The sequence below is a fragment of the Mobula hypostoma genome, chromosome 2 (assembly GCF_963921235.1).
Source record: "Mobula hypostoma chromosome 2, sMobHyp1.1, whole genome shotgun sequence".
Taxonomy (NCBI): domain Eukaryota; kingdom Metazoa; phylum Chordata; class Chondrichthyes; order Myliobatiformes; family Myliobatidae; genus Mobula; species Mobula hypostoma.
The window spans coordinates 194,995,806-195,014,304 of NC_086098.1; the positions used below are offsets into that span (position 1 = coordinate 194,995,806).

Consider the following 18,499-nt stretch of genomic DNA (forward strand, 5'->3'; position numbering starts at 1 on the left):
CTTGAATATGTATTCAGTTTAGCAAGAGTCTTTTTAATTGCTGAGTTAAATCTGAAGATGAAGGGGACTGACAATGGACACACCCCCACCTCTTTCACTACTCCCCATTCCTGTTTCCATCTCACCTATCTCCTTACCTGCACAACACCTCCCTCAGGTGCTGCTCCCCTTTCCCTTTCTTCCGTGGCCTTCTGTCCTCTCCTATCAGATTCCCCCTTCTCCAGCCCTTTATCTTTCACCAATTGATTTCCCTGCTCTTTACTTCAGCACTCCCTCTCCCAGTTTCATCAATCATCTACTACCTTACATTTCTTCCTCCCCTCTTCTTACTCTGACTTATCATCTTTTCTCTTCAGACCTGATGAAGGGCCTGGGCCCAAAACATCAACTTTTTACTCGTTACCATAGATGCTCCCTGGCCTGTTGAGTTCCTCCAGTATTTTGTGTGTGTTGTTTGCCTACTATGAACACAGACAGGGAATGAAATAACATATTCACAACCTATAAGTGCTATTGATTGACGAGTAGACTGAATGTATATCGTTGATATGAAGGTGGAGTTGTGAATAGTGTTGAAGACTGGCAAAGAATACAGCACGCTATAGATCAGTTGCAGATGTGGGCTGAGCAGTGACAGATGGAGCTTAACCCAGATAAATGTGAGGTGTTGCACCTTGGTAGGGCAAATGCAAGGAGACAGGGCAAGACCCTTAACAATGTTGGTAAGCAGAAAAGATCTTGGGTTCCAAGTTCATAGCTCCATGAAAATGGCTACTCAGGTTGACAGAATAGTCAAGAAGACTTGTGGAATGTTTGCTTTTATTGGTCGAGGCAATGAGTTCAAAAGTCAAGAGTTTTGTTGCAACTTTATAAAACTCTGGTTAGGCCACATCTGGAGTATTGCATACAGTTCTGCTCTCCCCAGTAGAGTATGGATGTTGAGTCTTTGGAGAGGGTGCAGAAGAGGTTAACCAGGATGCTTCCTGGTTTAGAGGGCATGTATTATAGTGAGAAGCTGGGCAAACTTGGGTTGTTTTCTTTGGAGTGGTGGAGGCTGGGGGAAGATCTGCTATAGATTATGAGAGGCATAGATAGGATAGGCAGGGAGTATCTTTTTCCCAGGGTAGAAATGTCTCATGCCAGAAGGCATGCATTGTAGTTGAGAGGGGGTAGGTTCAAAGGGAATGTGAGGGGTAAGTTTTTTACTCAGAGCAGTGGATGCCTGGGGCAAATACATTAGAGGTTTTTAAGAGACGTTTAAATAGGCACATGAATGTGAAGAAGATGGAGGGATATGGACATTTTGTAGGTAGGAGGGATTCAGTTGTGGGGGGTTTTGATTAACTGTTTTGCTAGTTCAGCACAACATTGAGGGCCAAAGAGTATGTTCCTGTCCTATACTGTTCTATATTTGATGTTGAATGTTTCCAAGTCTTGATTGTTCAACTAGAAAAGAAATTGTGCAAGTGAATTTGACAATAAATATGAGAAACATGTTTCAATTAAGTAGCTAGACTGAAGAAGCCAATCTATGAACTAATGATTGTAAGCAGATTATCTGCTGCTAAATAAATGTTGATATTATTCTTTTTTTAATTTTAAAGCCAGATGATAGGATATCTTAAAATCAAGCAGAATCGGGTTTATTATCATTGGTATGTGCTATGAAATTTGTGAACTTAGCAGCAGCAGTTCAATGCAATACTTGACAATAAACAAGGAAAAATAAAAAAGTAAATCAATTACAGCAAGTATTTGTATATTGAATGGATTAAAAAAGTGCAAGAACAGATGTAATGTATATTTCAAAAACTTGAGGTAGTGTTCATGGGTTCAATGTCCATTTAGGAATTGGAATGCAGAGGGGAAGAAGCTGTTTCTGAATCGCTGAGTGTGTGCCTTCAGGCTTCTGTACCTCCTACCTGACAGTAACAATGAGAGGGGGCATGACCTGTGTTATGAAGGTCCTCAGTAATGGAAGCTGCCCTTCTGAGGCACCACTCCTTGAAGCTATCTTGGGTACTATGGAGGCTGGGACCCAAGATGGAGTTGGATAATTTTACAACTTCCTGTAGCTTCTTTCAATGCTGTGCAGTAGCCCCAAACCCCCATACCAGACAGTGATGCAGCCTGTCAGAATGCTCTCCATGATACACCTATAGAAGTTATCATGTATTTTAGTTGACAAACCAGATCTCTCCAAACTGCTAATGAAATATGGCCACCTTCTTGCCTTCTTTGTAGCTTCATTGATATGTTGGGACCAGGTTAGATCTGCAGAGATCTTGACACTCAGGAACTTGAAACTGCTCACTCTCTCCACTTCTGATCCATCTATGAGGATTAGTTCATGTTCCCTCTTCTTACCCTTCCTGAAGTCCATAACCATCGTTTTTGTCTTACTGACGTTGAGAGCAAGGTTGTTGCTGTGACCCCACTCAACTAGCTAGTATAGTATATCTCATTCCTGTAAACCCCAACATCTCCATCTGAGATTCTACCAACAATGGTAGTATCATCAGCAAATTTATAGATGGTACTTGAGCTATACCTTGCCATATAGTTCTCAATATGGAGGAAGTAGAGCAGTGGGCTAAGCACACCCACCCCCCGAGGTGCACCAGTGTTGATCGTCAGCAAGGAGAAGATATTACCACCAATCTGCATAGAATGTGGTCCTCCAGTTAGGAGGTTGAGGATCAAATTGCAGAGGGAGGTACAGAGGACCAGGTTCTGTAGCTTATCGATCAGAACTGTTGGAATGATGCTGTTAAATGCTGAGTTATAGTCAATGAACAGCATCCTGATGTAAATGGTGATCCATCTCTCCAATCTGGAAAGTGAACATTATAAATAGAGAAATCTCCCTCCTCATATGTCATCGTAATAAGTCATTCTTTATTATTTTCTCTCTCCTAATTGAATCTTCTCCTGTTCCTCTCATGCGTATCATAACTTGGATTCTATGAACAACACACATCAAAGTTGCTGGTGAACGCAGCAGGCCAAGCAGCATCTATAGGAAGAGGCGCAGTCGACGTTTCAGGCTGAGACCCTTCGTCAGGACTAACTGAAGGAAGAGTGAGTAAGGGATTTGAAAGCTGGAGGGGGAGATGCAAAATGATGGGAGAAGACAGGAGGGGGAGGGATAGAGCCGAGAGCTGGACAGGTGATAGGCAAAAGGGGATACGAGAGGATCATGGGACAGGAGGTCCGGGAAGAAAGACGGGGGGGGGGTGACCCAGAGGATGGGCAAGAGGTATATTCAGAGGGACAGAGGGAGAAAAAGGAGAGAGAGAAAGAATGTGTGCATAAAAATGAGTAACAGATGGGGTACGAGGGGGAGGTGGGGCCTAGCGGAAGTTAGAGAAGTCAATGTTCATGCCATCAGGTTGGAGGCTACCCAGACGGAATATAAGGTGTTGTTCCTCCAACCTGAGTGTGGCTTCATCTTTACAGTAGAGGAGGCCATGGATAGACATGTCAGAATGGGAATAGGATGTGGAATTAAAATGTGTGGCCACTGGGAGATCCTGCTTTCTCTGGCGGACAGAGCGTAGATGTTCAGTAAAGCGGTCTCCCAGTCTGCGTCGGGTCTCACCAATATATAAAAGGCCACATCGGGAGCACCGGACGCAGTATATCACCCCAGTCGACTCGCAGGTGAAGTGATGCCTCACCTGGAAGGACTGTTTGGGGCCCTGAATGGTGGTAAGGGAGGAAGTGTAAGGGCATGTGCCCATCCTCTGGGTCACCCTCCCCCCGTCTTTCTTCCCGGACCTCCTGTCCCATGATCCTCTCGTATCCCCTTTTGCCTATCACCTGTCCAGCTCTTGGCTCTATCCCTCCCCCTCCTGTCTTCTCCTATCATTTTGCATCTCCCCCTCCAGCTTTCAAATCCCTTACTCACTCTTCCTTCAGTTAGTCCTGACGAAGGGTCTCGGCCTGAAACGTCGACTGCGCCTCTTCCTATAGATGCTGCTTGGCCTGCTGCGTTCACCAGCAACTTTGATGTGTGTTGCTTGAATTTCCAGAATTCCTGTTGTTTGGATTCTATGATATTGCTGTTGATTTAGATAAAAGGCAAATGATAAGAGGAGCTGAAGGTGAAGGCTAATATAGTGGGTATTCCCAATGCCTTAGATGTAATCCTGAACTCCAGTGTTATCTGTGTAGAGCTTACATATTTTCCTTGTAACAATGTTTTTGTCCCTGGCATTCTTTTTATATCCTAAGGGTGATCGATTAAATGGTTACTCTAAATTTTTTTGGTGGGCTGCAATCAGCGCAGGGGCAATAAAATAAGGGAGATGTAAGCAGAGCAGCCATTGTGGGAGTAGCTATTGTTGGGGTGGACTAGTGTTGGAATGGTTAGGCCTTGGCTCAACAGGCTTGGGCAAGAACAAGCTTGGGTAAGCACGGAAAGAAGTTCTAAGTAGCTATGTTTCTAGTAATTTTTCCTTCTGTCTATACATAGCTAGTGTGCTGAAAATGAAATACACCTCGCTGCCACTCCTTAGAGACAGTGGAGTCTCTAAGGAAATCTTACCAAACTGGAGCTGCAGCTGGATGACTTTCTGCTCAGACAGGAAAATGAGGAGGTGATAGATACGAGCTACAGGGAGGTAGTCACCCCTAAGTTGCAGGGTAAAGTTATCTAGGTGACTGTCAGGAGAGAAAATAAAGGAATAGACAGCCAGTGCAGAGTACCTCTATGGCCATTCCCCTCGATAATAAGTATACTATTTTGGCTATTGTTGGGGAAGGGAAATGACCTACCAGGTTGTTTACTTGGAATTTCAGAAGCACTTTGACAAGGTGCCACACTTGAGACTGCTTAACAAGATAAGAGCCCGTGGTATAGGAAAGGTACTAGCATGGATAGAAGTTTTCCAGGTGAGGTGACACTTCACCTGTGAGTCGGCTGGGGTGATGTACTGCGTCCGGTGCTCCCGATGTGGCCTTCTATATATTGGTGAGACCCGACGCAGACTGGGAGACCGCTTTGCTGAACACCTACGCTCTGTCCGCCAGAGAAAGCAGGATCTCCCAGTGGCCACACATTTTAACTCCACATCCCATTCCCATTCTGACATGTCTATCCACGGCCTCTACTGTAAAGATGAAGCCACACCCGGTTGGAGGAACAACACCTTGTATTCCGTCTGGGTAGCCTCCAACCTGTTGGCATGAACATCGACTTCTCTAACTTCCACTAATGCCCCACCTCCCCCTCGTACCCCATCCGTTATTTATTTTTATACACATTCTTTCTCTCACTCTCCTTTTTCTCCCTCTGTCCCTCTGACTATACCCCTTGCCCATCCTCTGGGTTCCCCCCACCCTTGTCTTTCTCCCAGGACCTCCTGTCCCATGATCCTCTCATATCCCCTTTGCCAATCACCTGTCCAGCTCTTGCTCCTGTCTTCTCCTATCATTTTGGATCTCCCCCTCCCACTTTCAAATCTCTTACTAACTCTTCCTTCAGTTAGTCCTGACGAAGGGTCTCGGCCTGAAACGTCAACTGTACCTCTTCCTAGAGATGCTGCCTGGCCTGCTGCGTTCACCAGCAACTTTGATGTGTGTTGCTTGGATAGAAGTTTTGCTGACTGGCAGGAGACAGAGTGGGAATGAAATGAGCCTTTTCTGATTGGCTGGCAGTGACTAGTGATGTTCCACGGGGGTCTCATTTGAGACTGTTTCGTTTCACATTACACCCCAATAATTTGGATGAGGAAATTGATAGCTTTGTGATCAATTTTGTGGAAGATATGAATATAGGTGGAGGGGCCTGTAGTGTTTAGGAAGCAGGGTGTCCGCAGAAGGACTTAGCCAGATTTGGGAAAAGAGTGTAGAAGGGATTGACGGAATATAATATGGGGAAGCACATCATCATGCATTTTGGCAGAAGGAATAAAGGTATGGACTATCTTCTAAATGAGAGAAAATTCAAAAATCAGAGATGCAAAAGGACTTGGGAGTCCCCATGCAGGATTAAAAGTTAACTAGCGGGTTGAGTCACCAATAAGGAAAGCAAATGCATTTATTTCAAGAGGACTAGAATACAAAAGCATAGATGTAATGCTAAGGCTTTATAAGGCTTTGGTCAGACTGCACGGAGTATTGTGAGCAATTTTGGGCCCCTTATCTAAGAAAAGATATGCTGGCATTGGAGAGGGTCCAGAGGAGGTTCACGAGAATGATCCCAGGAATGAAAAGGTTAACATATGAGGAGCATTTGATGGCTCTGGGCCTGCACTCACTGGAGTTTAGAAGAATGAGGGGAGGATCACATTTAAACCTATTGAATATTGAAAGGCCTAGATTGAGTGGGTGCGGAGAGGATTTATCCTATAGTAAGGGAATCTAAGATCAGAGGATGCAGCCTCAGAATAGAGGGATATCCATTTAGAACAGAGATGAGGAAAAATTTCTTCAGCCAGTAGGTGCTGAATCTGCAGAATTCAATGGCACAGAGAACTTTGCAGGTTGGTTTATTGGGTATATTTAAGGCAAAGGTTGATACATTCTTGATTAATCAGGCTGTCAAAGGTTACAGGGAGAAGACGGAGAATGGGTTAAGGGATATACATCAGCCATGAAGGAATGGCAGAGCAGACTTGATGGACCCAATGGCCTAATTCTGCTCCTATGTCTTAAGGTCTTATGATCTAAAGTTACCCTTAGTAGTAGGAGAATCAGAGTGAGCGCAAATGGATGTGGAGAAATAAGCAGAGAAATAAATGTGGCCCTGAAAGGCAGTATAAACTTGATCGGCTGAATATCTAAATAGAATGACAGTCTCTTCTCACCTGTCTATCACCTCACCCTTGATCCCCTCCTCCTCCCCTTTCACCTATGGTCCATTCCTGCCCCTTCCTTTCTGATTCTTTATCTTTGCTACCCACCTGACGTCACCTATCACCTTCTAACTGTTCTCCTTCCCCTCCCCCCTCCAACCTTTTTTTATTGTGTCATCTTCCCCTTTCCTTTCCAGTCTTGAAGAATCTCAGCCCAAAACATCGACTGTTCAATTCCATAGATGCTGCCAGCATTTTGTGTGTGTTGATGTGTGTGAAGAATTGAAGTATCAAAAATATGAGTTAGATTCTGCTGGAGAGTGAAAATCACTGCAGAAAAATCACTGGTTTTATGAATAAACATTAATGATCAAACAACATTAAATTCTTTTGTTTTCTACTAGTTTAACCAGAACAATTAATTTCTCTCCATAGAACCATAGAAACTACAGCACAGAAACAGGCCCTTTGGCCCTTCTTGGCTGTGCCAAACCATTTTCTGCCTAGTCCCACTGACCTACACACGGACCATATCCCTCCATACACCTTACATCCATGTATCTGTCCAATTTATTCTTAAATGTTAAAAAAGAACCCGCATTTACCACCTCGTCTGGCAGCTCATTCCATACTCCCACCACTCTCTGTGTGAAGAAGCCCCCCCTAATGTTCCCTTTAAACTTTTCCCCCCTCACCCTTGACCCATGTCCTCTGGCTTTTTTCTCCCCTTGCCTCAGTGGGAAAAAGCCTGCTTGCATTCACTCTATCTATACCCATCATAATTTTATATACCTCTATCAAATCTCCCCTCATTTTTCTACGCTCCAGGGAATAAAGTCCTAACCTATTCAACCTTTCTCTGTAACTGAGTTTCTCAAGTCCCGGCAACATCCTTGTAAACCTTCTCTGCACTCTTTCAACCTTATTTATATCCTTCCTGTAATTTGGTGACCAAAACTGAACACCATACTCCAGATTTGGCCTCACCAATGCCTTATACAACCTCATCATAACATTCCAGCTCTTATACTCAATACTTCGGTTAATAAAGGCCAATGTACCAAAAGCTCTCTTTACGACCCTATCTACCTGTGACGACACTTTTAGGGAATTTTGTATCTGTATTCCCAGATCCCTCTGTTCCACTGCACTCCTCAGTGCCTTACCATTAACCCTGTATGTTCTACGTTGGTTTGTCCTTCCAACGTGCAATACCTCACAATTGTCAGTATTAAACTCCATCTGCCATTTTTCAGCCCATTCTTCTAGCTGGTCCAAGTCCCTCTGCAGGCTCTGAAAACCTTCCTCACTGTCTACTACACCTCCAACAATCTTTGTATCATCAGCAAACTTGCCGATCCAATTTACCACATTATCATCCAGATCATTGATATAGATGACAAATAACAATGAGCCCAGCACTGATCCCTGTGGCACACAACTAGTCACAGGCCTCCACTCAGAGCAGCAATTCTCTACCACCACTCTCTGGCTTCTTCCATCGAGCCAATGTCTAATCCAATTTACCACATCTCCATGTATACCTAGCGACTGAATTTTCCTAACTAACCTCCCATGCGGGACCTTGTCAAAGGCCTTACTGAAGTCTATGTAGACAACATCCACTGCCTTCCCTTCATCCACTTTCCTGGTAACCTCCTCGAAAAACTCCAACAGATTGGTCAAACATGACCTACCACGCACAAAGCCATGTTGACTCTCCGTAATAAGCCCCTGTCTATCCAAATGCTTGTAGATTCTGTCTCTTACTACTCCCCCCAATAACTTACTTACTACTGACGTTAAACTCACCGGCCTATAATTTCCCGGATTACTTTTCGATCCTTTTTTAAACAACGGAACAACATGAGCCACTCTCCAATCCTCCGGCACTTCACCCGTAGACAGCGACATTTTAAATATTTCTGCCAGGGCCCCTGCAATTTCAACACTAGTCTCCTTCAAGGTCCGACGGAACACTCTGTCAGGTCCCGGGGATTTATCCACTTCAATTTTCCTCAAGACAGCAAGCACCTCCTCCTTTTCAATCTGTACAGTTTCCATAGTCTCACTACTTGATTCCCTCAATTCCATAGGTTTCATGCCAGCTTCCTTAGTAAATACAGACGCAAAAAACCTATTTAAGATCTCCCCCATTTCCTTTGGTTCTGCACAAAGCCGACCACTCTGATCTTCAAGAGGACCAATTTTATCCCTTACAATCCTTTTGCTCTTAATATACTTGTAAAAGCTCTTTGGATTATCCTTGACTCAATATCAAGAATTGAGAACAAGGTCAATATTCTTAAATGTCATATTTACTGATTGCCATGGAAACTTCCTTACAGTCTTAGTTATTTACACTCATTGAAACATAAGTCACTTGTAATGACAAATCTTTTCATCATTCTTAATCATATTCACATAGAAGTTTTAACTTGATGTGCTCTTGTGGTTAAAATAATAGCCACAATGTTGTAATTATATTCTGATAACCTGAATCCTCCTGTAATATTCCTAAAATCCCAAATCAATTCATCAAATAATGTTTCAAGTATAGATGAGAATATTCCATCTATTATTTTATGTGTTCTTTTTAATTCTTTATCAATCAGCCATAGATTTTAAATATATCTAATGGCAATAGAAGGTACTGCAATTTAGTTGAAGAACACTATCAGCTGGGGACTCTAGAGCTTTCATGTGCAGCTCTTTCAAAACCATGTCACATCAGTGCCTCTAAGTGTACGAACATTCAAGGTTATATTTTAGAAATCTCTGAGCACACGTCTTTTGCAAAATTGTTAGATTAATGATTCATTTGACATAGCTCCTGACATTGCCAAAGGAACACGTTTCAGTGAATATATTGGAAAACTGATTTAAAAATTTCACTGTGAACATTACCGTGAATAAGAAGCATTATGCCCAGTACCTAACATCTGCTGCCAGTCATTCTGTCCACCTTCATTAGTAGTGATTTTGGGAAGCTATGATTCGGATCATTGAGGATGTTTTCTTTGCTATATACACCGAGTGGCTGCTTTATTAGGTAGGCCTGGACACCCGCTCATGAAAGTGGGTACTCCTGCACTCAGGCTCATCATTGTAAGTACACCTGTACACCTGCTCATGATAGCTGCAAACAAGAGAAAATCTTCAGATGCTGGACATCCAAGTAACACACACAAAATGCTGGAGGAACTCAGCAAGCCAGGAAGCATCTATGGAAAAGAGTACAGTCGATGTTTCGGGCCAAGACCCTTTAGCAGGACTAGAGGAAAAAAAAGATGAAGAATCAGAGTAAAAAAGTGGGGTGGGGTGGGGTGGGGTGGGGTGGGGGGGGAGGGGAGGAGGAAGCACAAGATGATATGTGAATCCGGAAGGGGGAGGGGTAAAGTAAAGAGTTGGGACGTTGCTTGGTGAAGGAGACACAGACCTGGAAAAGGGGGCATCTAATAGGAGAGGACAGAAGGCCTTGGAAGAACGAAAAGGGGGAGGAGCACAAGAGGGAGGTGATGGGCAGGCGAGGAGATAAAGTGAGAGAGGGAAATGTGAATGGGGAGTAGAGAAGTGAGGGGTGCATTACCAGAAGTTAGAGAAGTCGATGTTCATGCCATCAGGTTGGAGGCTACCCAGGCGGAATATAAGGTGTTGCTCCTCCAGCCTGAGTGTGGTCTCACTGCAACAGCAGAGATGGATGGACATGTCAGAATGGGATACGAAGTGGAATTAAAATGGGTGGCCACTAGGAGATCCCGCTTTTTCTAGCGAATGGAGCATAGGTGCTTGGCGAAGCAGTCTCCCAACCTATGTCAGGTAGCACCGATATACAACAGATACACACTGGGAGCACCGGACGCAGTAGAGAACCCCAACAGACTCACAGGTGAAGTGTCACCACACCTGGAAGGACTGTTTGGAGACCTGAATGGTAGTGAGGGAGGAGGTGTAGGGGCAGGTGTAGCACTTGTTCCACTTGCAAGGATAAGTGCTAGGAGGGAGATCAGTGGAGAGAGGCAAACAAACAAGGGAGTCACATAGGGAATGATCCTTGTGGAAAGCATAAAGTGGGGGGCAAGGGAAAGATGTGCTTGGTGGTGGGATCCTGTTGGAAATGGTGGAAGTTGTGGAGAATTATGTGCTGGATGTGGAGGCTGGTGGGTGAGGACAAGAGGAACCCTATCCCTGGTAGCGTGAAGAGAGGATGGGATGAGGGCAACTGTGTGTGAAATGGAAGAGATGTGGTTGAGGACAGCTTTGATGGTGGAGGAAGGGAAGCCCCTTTCTTTGAAGAAGGTGGGCACCTCGCTAGATCTGGAATGAAAAATCTGATCCTGACAGCAGATTCAGTGGAGGCAGAGGAATTGAGAGAAGGCGATGTCCCCCCTTCCTTCTCTATTCCCCATTCACATTTCCCTCTCTCACCTTACCTCCTTGCCTGCCCATCACCTCTCTCTGGTGCTCCTTCCCCCTTTTTCTTTGTTCCATAGCCTTCTGTCCACTCCTATTAGATTTCCACTTCTCCTGCTCTGTATCTCTTTCACCAACCAGCTTCCAAACTCTTTACTTCACCCCTCCCCTCCCCATTCCTCCTATCACCTTCTGTTTCTCCCTCCCCTCCCCCCACACTTTTACTCTGACTCCTCATCATTTTTCTCCAGTCCTGCTGAAGGGTCTCTGGCCAAAACATTGACTGCACTCTTTTCCATAGATGCTGCCTGGCCTGCTGAGTTCCTCCAGCATTTTGTGTGTGTTACCTGATCAGCCGATCATGTGGCAGCAGCTCAATGCATAAATGCAGGCAGACTTGGTCAAAAGGTCCAGTTATTGTTCACCACTTGAAGAAATGTGATCTAAGTGACCTTGACCTTGCAATGATAGTTAGTTCCTGATGGGTGGTTTAAATATCTCAGAAACTGCTGACCACCTGGAATTTCTATGCAAACGTTCTCTAGAGATTACAGAGAATGGTACGAAGAACAAAAAAAATAATCTAGTGAGCAACAGTTCTGTAGGCAAAAATACCTTGTTAATGTGAGAGGTCAGAGGAGAATACCAGACTAGTTCAAATTGACAGGAACATGACAGGAGCTCAGGTAACCATGTGTTACAACAGTGGTGTGCAGAGGAGCATCTCTGAATACACAACATGATGAACCCTGATGTGGATGGGCTACAGCAGAAGAAAACCATGAACATACCCTCTGTGGCAAATTTGTTAGGTACAGGAGTAAAGAAGTCTATCGCTTGGGCAGTGTGCCACCCTGGCAGTCAATTGATTGTAACACACACAAAGGATATGAGATAGCCATCAAAATATAACCTATGTTTAAACTACAGAAGCAAGAAGCAGCACAGACATGAGCAAGAGATGGCAATGGTTAAGAGGGATTCAATCTCTATTCCTGGGTGTCTGTTTCCAAAGTACAGCTGCTAGCAGAGAGGCAAACACTATCGGGCAGGAGTGAATTGTCCTCCTGATGTAGAGTTTCTGGAACAATTTACAAGAAGAGAAAGGCACAAAGGTCCACTCTGGAGTGATGATAATTGGTTTATTATTGCCTTTTGAAAAGCTTTTGTTTTATGTGCCAACCATCCAGATCATTCCATGCACAAGAACATTGGTTATTACAAAATGAAAGGCCTAAGTATCGTGGATGTGGCGAGGATGTGTTCAATAGCGGGGGAGTCTAGGACCAGAGGGCACAGATTCAGAACAGAAGGACGTCCCTCTGGAACAGAAATGAGGAGGAATTTCTCTAGCAAGAGGGTGGTAAATCTGTGGAATTCATTGCCACATACAGCTATGGATGATAGTTTCTTGATTAGTAAGGGTATCAAAGGTTACAGGGAAAAGACAAGAGAGTGGAGTTGAGAGGGATAATCAGCAGACTCAATGGGCTGAATGGCCTAATTCTGCTCCTATATTTTATAGTCTTATAGGAGGCACATAATAAAGAGGCCACTGAGTATATTTACCAGCACCAAATTTATGAACTTCATAAAAATAGACAAGTGTGGTTGTATCAATAATGTTTTCTCATTAAAAATTCTGTAACTGTTATGACAATGTTCCCAGGCCAACTCAACTGATCAACAGAGAAGTGTCTTTGTGAAATGTGGCTGGTTCTTTGAGTTTGTTCACACTCCTACTAAATGTGGTAAAAATATATATTACATTTATTTTGTATATTGCTAACTTTAATCACAATGCTAAACATGCCAAATAATTAAACTAGAGTATCCTCAAAAATTTCAATTCCTAATTTATGTATTGTTTTAATAAGGATGTATTTTCAATGTTTATTTTTATATTATATTTCAATGCCGGACTAGCTTCACTAACTATCTTTCAATTCATAATTTTTAATTCCAAACTACGATTTATGGCTACCTAACCCATTAAGGAGTCTTCCACAAACATCTCTTGACAATTTGAATTTGACATATGGTATCATGCCTGGGATTTCCTTCAACCTATTTTATTAAGAATGCATTAGAAGCAAAGCAGCCATATAGAATACTCGTGTTTTTGGTGACAGTGAGAGAAACAGCAAATTCATGATCTCATAATCTTAGACAGTAACTGTTCAACAAACATCTAGGTGGAAAAAGCCTGAGACCTAGAAAATGATGACTAATGACGGAGTAATTATATATTGCTTCCGGGTATTCTTTGCACCTTGATGACATACATGATGCACCATAGCTGTGCTACTGCTAAGGCACAATTTTATAAACTTGGGACATTATGATCTTTCCAATTACTTGAGTAATGCATTGAAGATTGTGAAACTGTTACTTCTTTGGATTTGTTGAAAAGGTGTAAATAGCAACAATTATTTTATGTTGAAATGAATGTAACTCCAGATGAGCAGTTTATTTTAAGTTATCAGTCAAGCTGTTGATTTAAAATGGATAGTTTTAGCTTTCTTCCAAATGCATGAATGTTTTGCTATCTTTTCACAGATTGAAGAGATTAAATCCTGGAATATTTGCTTACTCATAGCTCTGTAACTTACTGCTGTTATTGAGTACCCGTGATAAAGGTCCTAGCAGCAAATGCAATTAAGCCGCCTACTCATTATCAAAAAGCAGAGCCTCAAGAAGATAGCATTCATCATTGACAACCCTCGCTACACACGACATGCCCTCTTCTTTTTACTATCATCAGGTATGAGGTACAGGAGCCTGAAGATCCATAGTCAACATTTTAGGAACTGCCATCAGATTTCTGAATGTTCCATGAGCCCATGAACTCTACCATACTATTTCCCTGTTGCCTCACTTAATTATACTTATTGTACCAATAGTAAATTTTTATGTCTTGTTCTGCACTGCTGCCACAAACAACAAATTTCTCAGCATATCTCAATGTTCATAAATCTGATTCTAATTCTGATATGAAGCTAGAGAATTTATCTGCTCTAGTGAATTAACTTCGGCTTAAAATCATAAAACGCTCCTAAAGGCAAAGTTTATGATAGAACATTGAGCAATTGGGGTAATTTGGGATGATTTAAGGGAGACAATAGAATAGAACATTGAGGTATGAAAATGGTGAGAATGATTTAATGTGAAGCAGTGTCGGGACTGTTTCCGAGTTAGTTTTGATTAAGATGGTTGAATGCTTGGCCATTGGGAATAGTGTTGGATTTGGGGGAGATAAATATAATGGTTTGAATTTTGTAATCCTCACAGTAAACATTCTGGATGCCCAAATGATATGCTTCTAAAATATATAAAAAAGAATTCTCGCTAGCAGGAGTTATGAATTTGTCTTTATGAACAGTACCGGTCTGAGCAATAATGACTAATATTTAGTGTCTATCCACTGGGTAGGTACTGTAACCTCAAGCTCTGGGTGTATTTTATTGTTTCTCACAAGAATGCATTTTATTACACTCTCAAGAAGTGTAGTAAACTTGTGGTTAAATTTGCAGCAGCCTCCAGTCTTCTGCATTCTATTGTACACAGGAATGCTATCATTAAAGAAGAACCAGCAAGGCATATGGAAAGAAATCGATCCATCAGGCAGAAGCAGCATGGATTCAGCAAAGGCAGTTCCTGTTTGACAAACCTACTGGAGTAAGCTTGGAGATCTTTGAGGATATAATGAGTACAGTGGAAAACGGGGAACAGATGGACTCTATTTACTTAGATTTCCAGAAGGCGTTCGATAAGATGCTGCATAAAAGCCTTATCCATAAGATAAGGATGCATAGAGTTGGAGGTGATGTATTAGTATGGATAGAAGAGGATTGGTTAACTAATAGAAAGCAGAGAGTTGGGATACATGGGTGATACTCTGGTTGGCAATCAGTGGTGAACGGTGTGCCGCAGGGGTCGGTGCTGGGCCCGCAACTGTTCACGATATACATTAATGATCTGGAACAGCGATTCAAGTGTAATGTATCTAAGGTTGCTGATGACACTAAATTGAGTGGAAAAGCAAATTGTGCAGAAGATACGGAGAGTCTGCAGAGAGATATGGATAGGTTAAGGGAATGGACAAGGGTCTGGAAAATGGAGTACAATGTTGGTAAATGTGAGGTCATCTAATTTGGAAGGAAAAAGGAAAATTAAATAATATTTATAAATATTAAATAATAATCTGCACAGAGGGACTTGGGGGTGCTTGTTCATGAATCACAAAAGGTTGGTTTGCAGGTGCAGCAGGCTATCAAGAAGACAAATGGGATGTTGGCCTTCTTTGCTAGAGGGGTTGAATCTAAGAGCAGAGAGGTAATGCTGCAAATATACAGGGTACTGGTGAGGCAGCATTTGGAGTACTGTGTGCAGTTCTGGTCTCCTTTCTTGAAAAAGGATATACTGGCTTTGGAGGTGGTGCAGAGGAGGTTCAATAGATTGATTCCAAAGATGAGGGGGTTAGACTATGAGGAGAGATTGAGTCACCAGGGACTGTACTCACTGGAGTTCAGAAGAATGAGAGGGGATCTTATAGAAACATAAAATTATGAAAGGGATAGATAAGATAGAGACAGGAAAGTTGTTTCCACTGATAGGTGAGACTAGAACTAGGGAACATAGCCTCAAGATTCGGGGGAGTAGATTTAGGGTGGAGATGAGGAGGAACTGTTTTTCCCAGAGAGTGGTGAGTCTGTGGAAATCTCTGCCCAATGAAGCAGTGGAGGCTACCTCAGTAAATATATTTAAGACAAAGTTGGGTAGATTTTTGCATAGTAGGGGAATTAAGATTTATGGGAAAAGGCAGGTAGGTGGAGATGAGTCCATGGACAGATCAGCCATGATCTTATTGAATGGCAGAGCAGCTCAAAGGGCCAGATGGCCGACTCCTGCTCCTATTGCTTAGGTTCTTATGAAGAGATCAGAAATCCCTGTCAGATTCTAAGCAAGAGCAAGAATTTATATAGCTCAGGACATTCCAATACACTTTGATTCTAATGATGTTTTTTCAATGTGATGTCACTGTGAAATGTTGGATCAGGAAAGCAGATGTATTCTGTATTAATGGGAGCAAATCTGGACAAATAATAAAGACCCTAAAGAGGCTATTCTAGGCTCACATCCGATCCCAGGTCAGATCAGTCCTCGATCCCTTGCAGTTTGCTGATCAGGAAGACATTGGAGTTGACAATGCTGAACAGAGCCTACTCCCATTTGGATAAGCAGGACAGCACTGTGAAGATCATGTTTTTTTTAATTTCCCAAGTGCCTTCAGTACCATGCAGCCCTCATAGCTGAGGGAGAAGCTCCATTCAAAGCAGGCTGGCATTTCTATTGTATTCTGGATAATGGACGACCTGACTGGCAGACTACTCAGCTTCAAAGCTGTGTGTCAGACATGGCTGTAAGTAGCACTGGGCCCTCACAGGGACTGTATTGGTTCCCTTCCTTCCTGTTTACCCTGTATACCTCGGACTTTTGATACAACACCAAGTCATATCATCTGCAGAAATTCTCTGATAACTCAGCAATAGCTGGGTTTATAAAGGGAGGACAGGAGGATGAATACAGGGCCTAGGTGGAGAACTTTGTCAAAGGTGCAAGCTGAATCATCTGCACCTCAACATCAGTAAGACAAAGGAGATGGTGACAAACTTTAGGAAGACTAAGCCTGCACTGCTCCCTGTTACAATTGATGTTGAGGACATGGATGTGGTGAGGACCTACAAGTACCTGGGGGTGCATCTGATGACAGACTTGAGTAAAGCACCATCACAGAGGCTGTGTACAAAAAGGGCCAGCTTTGCCTCTACCTGAGGAGACTGAGGTCCTTTGGAGTATGCAGGCCTCTCCTTCACATGTTCTACCAGTCCGATGTCGCCAGTACAATCTTGTATGTGGTGGTGTGCTGGGGCAATGGCATCAACACGGGTGATGCCAGCAGGCTCAATAAACTGATTAGAAAGGCTGGTTCTTTTATTGGAGTCAAACTGGACACACTGGAGTCTGTGGTAGAATAAGGGACCCTAAGAAAACCCTGTCAATTCTGGACAATGTTTCTCACCCTCTGCATGCTACCTTGGCTGAACAGAGGAGTGCTTGTAGTAACAAACTAAGACAACTGCACTGCTCCAAAGAGCGCTACATGAGGTCATTCTTACCCTCGGTCATTAGGCTATTTAATGAGTCAACCTATAGCCGGGGAAGTGATAATCCCTCCTGTTAGATTGTTTAAGGTAACCTATTGTTTATTCTCTCCTTTTCTCTTCTAATATTTATATATCTGTGCAGGTGTAATGCTTCTCCAACATTGCAATTTCCTTTGGGATCAATAAAGTATGCATCTATCTATCTACAATTTAGAAATCTGTGAAGGTTATAAAGGCAGGCAGTATGAAGTGTAGAAAAGAATAAAGATTTTAACACTAATATTTTAAGTATTAAAATGATCTGGTATGATATCCCCTGGCAGGTCCTAGATTAGGATAGAATGGGGTTAACAGGCTACTGAATGGGGAGTTTGTGACCATAGATCAGCAGGCTTCTGCTAGGTGACACCAATGCTGCTTTGAGAGCACATATATTTTCAATGATCCCCAAAGCAGGGAAATAGGTTAGCGCTAACAGCAAAATACATTTGGATAAGTAAATAGAAATGAGGGGTTTGGAGGGATTTGGGCGGAACACAACAAATGGTACTAGCTTGGTGGGCAAGGACGAGTTGAATCAAAGGGCCTATTTCCATGTTGCATATTCTTCGATGCTATGATTGTATCAGCCCCAGAATGTCAATAGGGTTAAGTACACATCTCATCCTGCAGAAAATATTCTGCTAAGGCCTGGTGTTATTGATAAGGATTACAGATAATTTAACACAAATAAATTCATGTAACATAATTACTTCAACATGAACTTTCACATTTTATTATCAAACATTTGAATTAAATAAAAGTATTGAATTTCCTATTTTATTTAATTGACCTTGTGGAACTAATGTCAAATGTGTTCTTGTCTATATTATATCTGTGGTTCCAAACGTGCAGCTGTATCTTCTGCAACATCTTGATGTTACTTCAGATGTGTAAACTTACTGTTCGATGTGCCTTAATAATAACATCTTAAGTTCAAATAGAGCCTATAACAAATTAAAATGTCCATTGGGTATCTTGGGGATTTCTTAGTCAGTAAAATTTCTAAGAAGCCTCAGATAAAGTTGAGGCAGGTGCCCCAAAAGTTGCACTAAAAACAAAATGTTAAGATTTTGGAAG

General features: G+C 42.6%; 1 protein-coding gene across 3 annotated transcripts in view; it reads left to right on the forward strand.

The window, feature by feature from the left end:
• oprl1 (opiate receptor-like 1) overlaps positions 1-18,499 on the forward strand; it is a 130,449-nt gene that overhangs the window by 51,316 nt on the left and 60,634 nt on the right. The window contains exon 2 of one of the 3 annotated variants that reach the window (XM_063030697.1): positions 13,773-13,977. The exons of the other annotated variants lie outside the window; for them this stretch is intronic. The gene's annotated coding sequence lies outside the window, so the exon portion shown is untranslated. The remainder of the gene's footprint in view (positions 1-13,772; positions 13,978-18,499) is intronic. 3 annotated transcript variants of the gene reach the window in all.